This window comes from Spermophilus citellus (assembly GCF_964194105.1).
Source record: "Spermophilus citellus genome assembly, chromosome: 6".
Classification (NCBI taxonomy): domain Eukaryota; kingdom Metazoa; phylum Chordata; class Mammalia; order Rodentia; family Sciuridae; genus Spermophilus; species Spermophilus citellus.
In genome coordinates, this window is record NC_138187.1 from 142,330,885 (window position 1) to 142,341,931 (window position 11,047).

General features: G+C 35.4%; 1 protein-coding gene across 1 annotated transcript in view; it reads right to left on the bottom strand.

Moving 5' to 3' along the window:
• CDC73 (cell division cycle 73) overlaps nucleotides 1-11,047 on the bottom strand; it is a 127,065-nt gene that overhangs the window by 47,932 nt on the left and 68,086 nt on the right. The gene's annotated exons all lie outside the window — the stretch shown is intronic.

Genomic DNA, 11,047 nt, shown 5'->3' on the forward strand with positions numbered 1-11,047 from the left:
TAAAAACACATTGCTAGAATGTTATGCCACACTTACAAATTTATTAAAAAATTATAATCTAGAGATAGCAATAGATAAAGTACAATTAAATTTTCCAATTAATTATTTAGGAGTTCTATTATCCTCAACCATGGTCCGTCCACCAAAAATTCAAATACGAGTAGATCAACTCAAATCACTTAATGACTTTCAAAAGTTATTAGGAGACATAAATTGGATAAGGCCTTATCTAGGTATTCCAACAGGAGAATTGGGACCTTTATTTGATATCTTAAAAGGTCCATCAGATCCAAATTCACCCCGAATGTTAACACCTGAAGCAAGAAAAGCATTAAAAATCATTGAAACATATATGGAAAATATGCATTTGGATAGAATTGATATAAGTTTGCCTTTATTATTTATTGTACTACCAACAAAAAATATTCCTACAGGAGTATTTTGGCAAGAAGGTCCATTATTATGGATACATTTATCTTATTCTCCTAACACTATTCTTACTAGGTATCCTGAGGCTGTAGGACAATTAATACTCAAAGGAATAAAAACAGCAAAGGGAGTATTTGGAATTTCTCCCAATAAAATTATTACTCCATATACTTACTATGAATCAAATTGATGAATTAGCTAATGAGTTAAATACTTGGGCAATAATCATGTGCAAATCTAATGTTTCATTTGATAACCACTTACCATCTAATCCTTTATTGTCTTTTTGGTCATTGCATCCTGTAATTTTTCCAAAAATGACAAGAAAAACACCTATCATCAATGCTCCAAATATATTCACTGATGGGTCAAATAATGGTACAGCAGCAATAGTTACACCTGATCAAACTTTTACATTTTTAGTACCCAAACAATCAGCTCAAAAGGTAGAGCTTAATGCAGTATTACAAGCTTTTGTGATGTTTAAAGATTCTGTATTTAATTTATTTTCTGATAGTCAGTATATAGTTAATGCTATAGTATCCCTTGAAGATGCTGGTAGGATTTCCCCTTCTTCTACTGTTTTCTCTTTGTTTTCCACTATACAAAGTTTAATCTGGGACAGAAAAGATCCATTCTTTATAGGACATATCAGGGCACATACGGGATTGCCTGGAGCCCTTAGTTTGGGCAATGATTTAGCCGATAAAACTACACATGACATACATATTTTCTCTACACTAGAAGAAGCTATAAATTTTCATAAAAGGTTCCATGTCAATGCTAATACTTTACAAAAGCGTTTTAAAATAACTAAGGAACAAGCTAGACAAATAATAAAACAATGTCAAAATTGTGTGACCTTTTTACCACAAGTTAATCTTGGAGTCAATCCTAGAGGATTGATACCTAATCATATTTGGCAGATGGACGTCACACATTTGCCAGAATTTGGAAAATTAAAATATTTGCATGTTACAGTTGATACTTCTTCTGGATTTTTGATGGGCTCCCTTCATGCCGGAGAAAAAACTAAAGATGTTATAGCTCATTGCTTACAAAATTTTGCCACTGTGGGCATTCCAAAACAGATAAAAACAGATAATGCCCCTGGTTATACTTCTAGCTCTTTTAAACAATTTTGCTCATCATTTGGCATTACTCATATAACAGGAATCCCATACAATCCACAGGGACAAGGCATAGTTGAAAGAGCTCATCAAACTATTAAAATGTACTTATTAAAGCAAAAAGACGGAATTGGGAAGGGGTATATATTCCCCAAAGATAAACTTAAAATAACCCTTTTTACTCTAAACTTTTTAAATTTGGATTCATCAGGACTTAGTGCTGCAGAAAGGCATATGTGTCCAAAAAATGTACATAAGCCCAAGGTACTTTGGAAAGATATTCTAACAGGACAATGGAAAGGTCCTGACCCAGTAATTGTCTGGAGTCGGGGGTCTGTTTGTGTGTTTCCACAGGAAGAACAGCAGCCGATTTGGATTCCAGAAAGATTAACTAAAATCCTGAGCCAGTGATTGTCTGGAGTCGGGGGCCTGTTTGTGTATTTCCACAGGGAGAACAGCAGCCGATTTGGATTCCAGAGAGATTAACTAAAGCGATTTCTACAGACCAAAAAGAAGATGATTTGGCTCAAATCCATAACAGCTGATATCCAAAACTCCAATTTAGCTATCCTCACATCTGCGACAGAACCAGGATGCTTTTTTCAATATCTATTTTATTATTGCCTTTTCCCATATCATGAGGTTCTATTTTGGTTTTTGAGCTCATACAGACCTAAGTTAATGTTTTGCTGATCAGTTCTATTTTTTTTTTTTTGACTATAGAGTTTTTAAACATTGCAATGGAGATTTCACCTGTAAAAAGTTATAAGGCCTTTACTATTATGTTATGTGTTGTATGTATTATATTATGTGTGCACACTTGTGTTTTGTGTTATATGTTTGAATGTACGTATGTCCATATATCATATATGATGAGCGCTCATGAAAAAATGGATCCAAATATTTTTTTTATTCACGTGATTTAAATGGTTTAATTTAAATTGGGTAAATAACTGTTAAGAATTGTTTTAATATGTAAACAAAAAAGGAGGTTAACAGATCTGTTTGTTTACTTTCACCTTTCCTTTTCATTATATTTAATAATTCTCACCTTTCCTTTTCATTATATTTAATAATTCTCTTCAAGATAATGTAAATTGTTAAGAAAATTGTTTTCTTTTAGTGCCTTCTGGAATGTTACATAACCAGTGCCGGTGAAGACAAAGATAAAACTAATCTACAGCTTCTGCAATAGCCATCACTGAACTGCTTGCAGAACTTGCCTAAACTATGTGCAGAACTTGCAGAACTTGCCTAGACTTGCCTAAACTATGCATTGTGAACTATCTGTTGGTGCAGCGACTTGTGGTAGTGTTGGAGTATTTATACTGATGATGTCATCGGTGGTACAATTTTTCCAACAAGAGCCATCAATTGGCTTAGTGTATCTTCCTCCCTTCTGCTTTTCATGACAAAGACCTCTCCACAGGTGTGGCTGTATACTGGACCGGTAGTCAATGACGGGTAAGATCCAATTACAATGGTACCAACCTAAGACAGGAGGCTGACGCCCTGAGGTCAGCTCATCCGAAGACGGGTAAGGACCATATGTAGTATTGGACAACCTAAGGCAGGCACGGTCCCCAAGCCACATGCTTGTTGTTTAAACAGAGAGGGGGAGATGTTGAGAGCCACAGCCAAAGGGGCCCCAGCAAACTTCCAGCTGCCAGTAACCAGCTGCCAGCTGATGATTGGCTCACAGCGGCCCCAGCAACATCTAGCTGATTGGCTCCTCTGCGGTGATGTTCATTGGGCTGTTTTCCTGCCCTTCAGACTGCCAGCTGATGATTGGCTCACAGCGGCCCCAGCAACATCTAGCTGATTGGCTCCTCTGCGGTGATGTTCATTGGGCTGTTTCCCTGCCCTTCAGACTGCCAGCTGATGATTGGCTCACAGCGGCCCCAGCAACATCTAGCTGATTGGCTCCTCCACAGAGCTGCTCATTGGGGGACTTCTTTGGCTCCGCCCACGCAACCCAGCCAATCAGCCTCAAGAACAGGATTGTGGGAGGTGGTGAGGTTTGTGTGGGGGTGAGAGGCTTGTGGGAAGCCGGTTGTGGCAGTTGGGCTCTGAGGGTTTTTTCCTGAGGAGCTGTTTTGTTTGGCATTTGTAGTTCTAAAAATAAAGTTAGTTTCTTTTGACAAGTGGCTCCTGAATTGTGCCCAGCCAGACTGCGGCACCTCAACATTGTAAAGGCTATCTATGCGAAGTCCCAGGCCAACATCATTCTAAATAGAGAAAAATTGAAAGCAGTCCCTCTAAAACCTGGAATAAGGCAGGAATGCCCTCTTTCACCACTTCTATTAAACATAGTTCCTGAAACTCTAGCCAGAGCAATCAGACAGATGAAAGAAATTAAAGGGATACACATAGGAAAAGAAGAACTCAAATTATCCCTATTTGCAGACAATATGATTCTATACCTAGAAGACCCAAACATTCCACCAGAAATCTCCTAGAACTAATAAATGAATTCAGCAAAGTAGGTGGATATAAAACCAACACCCATAAATCAAAAGCATGTCTGTACATCAGTGACAAATCCTCTGAAAGAGAAACTAGGAAAACCACCCCATTTACAATAGCCTCAATAAAATAAAATAAAATAAAATACTTGGGAATCAACTTAACAAAAGAGGTGAAAGACCTCTACAATGAAAACCACAGCACACTAAAGAAAGAAATTAAAGAAGACCTTAGAAGATGGAAAGATCTACCTTGTTCTTAGATGGGCAGAATTGATATTGTCTAAATGACCATACTACCAAAAGCACTATACAGATTCAATCAATCCCAATCAAAATCCCAATGGCATTTCTCATAGAAATAGAAAAAGCAGTCATGAAATTCATCTGTAAAAATAAGAGACCCAGAATAGCCAAAGCAATCCTTAGCAAGAAGAGTGAAGCTGGTGGCATCACTATACCAGACCTCAAACTATACTACAGAGCAATAGCATCAAAAACAGCATGGTATTGGCACCAAAATATACCTGTAGACCAATGGTATAGAATAGAGGACACAGAGACTAACCCACATAGCTACAGTTATCTTATATTAGACCAAGGCATCAAAAACATAATTGGAGAAAAGTTAGCCTCTACAACAAATAATGCCGGAAAAACTGGAAATCCACATGTAATAAAATGAAATTAAACCTCTATCTCTCACCATGCACAAAACTCAACTCAAAGTTGATCAAGGACCTAGGAATTAAACCAGATACCTTGCACTTAAAAGAAAGGTGAAAGAAAAAGTTGGCCCAAATGTCTATTGTGTTGGATTAGGCCCCAACTTCCTTAGTAAGACTCCTATAGGGCAAGAATTAAAATGAAGTATCAATAAATGGGATGAATTCAAATTAAAAAGCCTCTTCTCAGAAAAAAGAAACAATCAGTGAGGTGAACAGAGAGCCCAGAGAATGGAAGCAAATCCTTACCACAAGCAAATTAGACAGAGCACTAATTTCTGATATATAAAGCACTCAAAAACCTTAACACCAAAAACCCAAATAACCCAATCAATAAATGGGCCAAGTAACTGAACAAACAATTCTCAGAACAGAATATACAATCAATCAACAAATATATGAAAAAATGTTCAACATCTCTAGCAATTAGAGAAACACAAATCAAAACTACTCTAAGATTTCATCTCACTCCAGTCAGAATGGCAGCTATTATGAAGACAAACAACAAGTGTTGGCGAGGATGTGGGGGGAAAGGCACACTCATTCACTGCTGGTGGGACTGCAAATTGGTGCAGTCAATACAAAAAGCAGTATGGAGATTCCTTGGAAAACTTGGAATGTAACCACTATTTGGCCCAGCTACCCCACTCCTTGGTTTATACCCAAAGGACTTAAAAATAGCATACTACAGAGACATAGCTATATCAATGTTTATAGTAGCACAATTCACATTATGTAAATTGTGGAACCAACCCAGATGCTCTTCAGTAGATGAATGGTTAGGGAAACTTTGTTATATACACATAATGGAACATTACTAAGCATTAAAAGAGGAAAAAAAATCATGGCATTTGCAGGTAAATGGATGGCATTGGAGAATATAATGCTAAGTGAAGTAAGCCAATCGCAAAAAACCAAAGGCCAAATGTTTTCTTTGATATGAGGATGCTGACTCATAATGATGATGGGGGGAGGGTAAGGGTGGAGACAAGCGGGTAGGAATGATGGTGGAATGAGTTAGACATCATTACCCTAAGTACATGTATGAAGACATCAATGGTGTGAAAATACTTCGTGTACAATCAGTGACTTGAAAAATTGTGCTCTGTATGTGTAATATGAAATGAACTGCGTTCTGCCATCATGTATAACAAATTAGAATAAATAAATAATTTAATTTTAAAAATCAGATCTTTGACACATCTACAAGTAAACCTGTGAACTGATAAAAATACCTATTTCAACATGGAATTGTCAGACATTACACCAGACATGGCTATCCAGATTCTGATACCTACCAATAAAATCATAATAAATGCAACAATTATACTGACAGATTTAATTACCGTAAACATCAATGCCATAAGCAACATGAATTTCTAAAATGGTGAATTACCTGCAAAGTTCAGTACAAAGTAAAGTACAAGCTTCCTTTGATATACATTGTAGTTACATTCTTAGAAAATTCAGTGCATATTAAAACTAAAAAATATACTTTATAAGCCAATGTTTTAGATTCATTTAATTACAAAAAAAATGATCTTTTATCAATGGGACACTCAGAGGTCCTACAGAACACAGTAATATCCTTTGCTGTTTACAGAAATTGTCTCATACACTGCAGGACTACTACTTACCTTAGCCCTACCACTAAATGCTCTCCAGAACCTTTAGAGAGCAAGTAGTACTACCCCCAGTACTGTGCCCATTGAGAACCAGAGCTCTAAAGGTACTATTCCTGGCTGAAACTGCTAGGTGTCTGAGAAACCAATTAGCACTTGCCATATCACTGCTGATTTTATACTTGCCATATCACTGCTGATTTTAAATGTTTATATTTTCCCTTAGGATCACTGATAGTTTGTAAGAATTAAAACAGATGAAGACGTCTATATAGTTCTAAAAATGACACATCAATTTAACTTTGCTCTCAAGTCAAAAGAAATTTTTAAACAATATGAGTATCTGGCTGTACAACTTGGTGAAAATGGAAGGAGAAAAATAAGGCAGGCAAACACTGACACTTGTGGTCATTCTGAGATTGCTAATTTGCTCTCAGGGTAATTCCTGCTTTGTGAACTCAAAGAATAAAACTGAATTATGGATCATCTATATACTTCAGAGGATAATTCTAACTTTTAAATAAACACTATTTTTTTCTACAAAAAGGGAATACCATTTACTAACAATAAGCAAAAATAAGTCTTTTGTCTATTTTTTTTACAGAATGGAATACAATGCATCAGATTTTAAAATAATCAAGAGGTATAAACTCTAATATTACTATGCAAAATTGCTGAGGGACCCCAATGAAACTAAAAGTGGCCTTTAGATAACACTCTGAAATGGCAGTTTTCAGAGTTGTGCAGTGAAAATTATGACTCATTCCTGTCCAGCACTGAAAAAAAAGACAGCTAGTTCTTCTAATCAGCATCAGCCGAAATTAAGTACTTTCATTTTAGAGGCCAACTACTCATACTAAAGCATAAACAGAAATGTAGACAAATGTAGTAAAGAGTAGATTTATGCCTCCCTTCTCATATTACTCAAAGATAATTTCTCACTATTTTAAGTGGTCTCATCCTATAAAATTTAAAAATTTTCTCTAAATCTTTTTTCCAACCAAGGACATGACTTAAACTTATATACAAATATAAATAGATAATAAAACTCCATGAATTACTATCAGATAGTGGGCAATTTGCACAGCAGGTTTACATCTGATTTACTATGTATTAATCATTCAAAAATATTAACTGCATAAACAAAAGAATAATTATTTCCTCTACCCATTAAAAACTAGGAATCAGAAGGCATCCCTAATCCCATCTTTAAATTCTAGCTTCTTGAGGGCTCTTCTAGACAAGGTAAGGAAAATGCTAAAACCAGACGGACATTTATGGCCAGAATGCGCACAGTAATGGACACCTAACTGGCCATCAGGGATGTGTTACAATATTAAAAGTAGATCTAAGCAAATAATAATTATAAGTCATTTTATAACTGTAAAAGTAGCTGCCAGTTTGCTGAGTCTCACAAAGAAACCTGCCACATTTACTGACTTAGTTTAACTGTAGAATTCAGATATGAAAAGAAACTAAAGGAAGAACTTGTACAACTTGCCTGTCATAAGATTTTTACTTTTCTCTTGACTGGAAACATGTAGGATGCTACGAAAAAAGAAAAAAAAAAAAACTAGGAACTTTTAATGTCACATCTGCTGTTTTTCTTTTTGGTATTTTGTTTTGTTGTTGTTGTTGTGGTGCTGGGGACTGAACCCAGGTATAGCCCCAGTTCCTCTTTCTTTTTTTGATTCTGGGGATTGAACTGAAGGGCACTTGTCCACTGAGCCACATCCTCAGCCCAATTCTATATTTTCTTTAAAGACAAGGTCTCACTGAGTTGCTTAGCACCTCACCATTGCAGAGGCTGGCTTTGAACTTGTAATCCTCTTGCCTCAGCCTCCCAAACTGCTGGGATTACAGGCATGGACCCAGCTCTGCTCTCTTTTTCTTTATAGAAAAGTTCTTAATCAGCATGACTTAAACCTAAGAAACAGTTTGTGGATATATACCTCGAAATCTGAAGAAAATTCTGACTAAGTACACAGGCATCTTTTGTTAGTAATTTTTAGGAGTCTCCTGTTATATCAATACTTGGTAAGCATAGTTGAAAAAAAAAGGCCTGCTGGTAATGAAGGGGCTCAAGCCAACACTGGAGGGAACCATTAATGAACATGAAGCTCTCTTAGTAATTAAGATTTCCAGGTGTGGTGGTGCACACCTGTAATCCCAGAGCCCTGAGAGGCTAAACTCAAAAGTTCCAGACCAGTATCAGTAACTTATGAAGGCCCTAAGCAATTTAGTTTTTTAACAAAAAACAGGGCTGGGCATGTAGCTTAGTGGTTATTTGTCCCTGGGTTTAATCCCCAGTACCTCAGCCCACACACACACCCAAAAAACCCAGTGGAACATCAAAAAAAAATTCAATCAAAAAAATTGGCAAAGATGATGAATTTGGAAATTACTCTGATTTGATCTTTACATACTGTATTAAAATGTCACAATGTATCCCATAAATATGTACAGTTACCAAGCATCAAAAATTTTTACTTTAAAAAAGGATTTTAAAATAATTATTTTATCCATTCTTAGAGAAAGATAAGGAATGTGTTAAATCATCTTCATATGCCCAACATTTAATAATCTGTGCCTAAATGAAATTTTAGTATGCAGTAGTTAATCAAAATTTATTTATTGAAAAGGTGATCAAAGTGAAAATATAAACATCACATAATTCTATTAATGATAACTGGGTATGTTGTGTAAGTGTTGGGGAAAAAATTCTCAATTTCTCTAACACCCATGTAGTATAATGGTTAAGAATACAGCATAAAAATTTAGATACTCTTGCTCTGAAGTTAACCAATTTGTTCTTTAATCACTAATTAGCTGATATTTGAGCTAACTATTAACAACTTTAGCCACTGGTTTCTTTAAAATGGTATTACAATAATGAAACCATCATGAGAAATAAAAGCCATTTTATGTAACAATTTAAGTGGTTAGCATACAGCCTCACTTTGGGTAAACAATAAATGGCCACTGCCTACTAACTCACAGTCAAATTTTATACAAAAAATCACTACCAAACACTTATCTACAAAAATCTACTTCTACTTTTGGAAAAAGATTATTTTAGGTTGTTTCATAACCTTTGCTCTGTTACTCCAGTTTATCTAATAAAAAAGAAGTAGTATGCATTGTAGTATGGTGGGAGATAAAAACTAAGTGCTAAGAAGAGTTTTAGTACTCTCGCTCAAACTAGATTAGCTAAAGTCCTTAGATTTCATATATATATATATATATATATATATATATATATATATATATATATATATATATATATTATACATATGTATGTGTATCTATATACAGATACATACATATAAAATTCCTTCTACAATTTTTAGAAAAATGACATATACGCCTAAGAAACAAAATCACATGATTCCTAAAACTAAAGAGCAGATTTTATTAGCACACTTTTATTACTAAAAACCAAATTATTCTTTAGTTTTTAGTAAAAATAATATATGTAAGGGCAGTGGCTGGGGCCATGGTAGAGCACTGACACGGCGCCTAGCGAGGCGCTGGGTTCAATCCTCAGGACCACATAAAAATAAATAAATAAAATAAAGGTACTGTGTCCAACTACAACTAAAGAAATATTTTTTTAAAAAAAAATGAGGACAGGGCTGGGACTGTAGCTCAGTGGCAGAGCGCTTGCCTTGCACCTGTGAGGTACCAGGTTCAATCCTCAGCACCACATAAAAATAAATAACATTGTATCCATGTATAACTAAGGAAAAAAAAAATAGGGGCTGGCATTGTGGCTCAGTGGTCAAGCGCCCCGAGTTCAATTTTCAGTATCAAAAAAAAATTTTTTTAAATGAGGACAATTTTTTAAAATATTATAGAAAATATAAATCTTTATTCAATCATTTGAAATAACAGATATTACTGAGGACGAACTATAAATATCAAGGAATTACTTAGTCCCTATAATATGAGAGGAAAAACTGATAAGGCTATTTTTAAAAAAACAAAACAAAACAAAAAATTGCCCACTGCTCTTTCAGGAAAAAAACAAAAAACAGCAAGATACCAAAAGTGTCCAAGAGATAATCATATTAAGGAGGCTTTCAGATTATCTAATGTTTATGAAATTTGCTTCATGACAAGTTACTAAACCATCCTGAAATACTAGTATAAGACAACATAGTTAAGAAAAAAAAATAATTCACTGGGCACAGTGGCTCATGTCTGTAATTTTAGGGGCTTGGGAGGCTGAGGCAGGAAGATAACAACATGTTCAAAGTCAGCCTCAATATCGAGACCCTGGGCTGGGGATGTGGCTCAAGCAGTAGCGCGCTCGCCTGGTATGCGTGCGGCCCGGGTTCAATCCTCAGCACCACATACCAACAAAGATGTTGTGTCCGCCGAGAACTAAAAAATAAATATTAAAAAAAAAATTCTCTCTCTCTCTCTCTCTCCTCTCTCACTCTCTCTTTTAAAAAAAAATAAAATAAATAAAATAAAATATCGAGACCCTGTCTTTTTTCAAAATAAAATATTTTAAAATGGGCTGGGAAACGTGGCTCAGTGGTTAAGCACCCTTGGGTTCAATCCCTGGTACAAAATAAATAAATAAATAAAAGATCCCATAATTCACCAAGAAGATGCTATACAAATGTGTTCTACTACTATATTATTTGTTTGAATCTATGACAAATGTA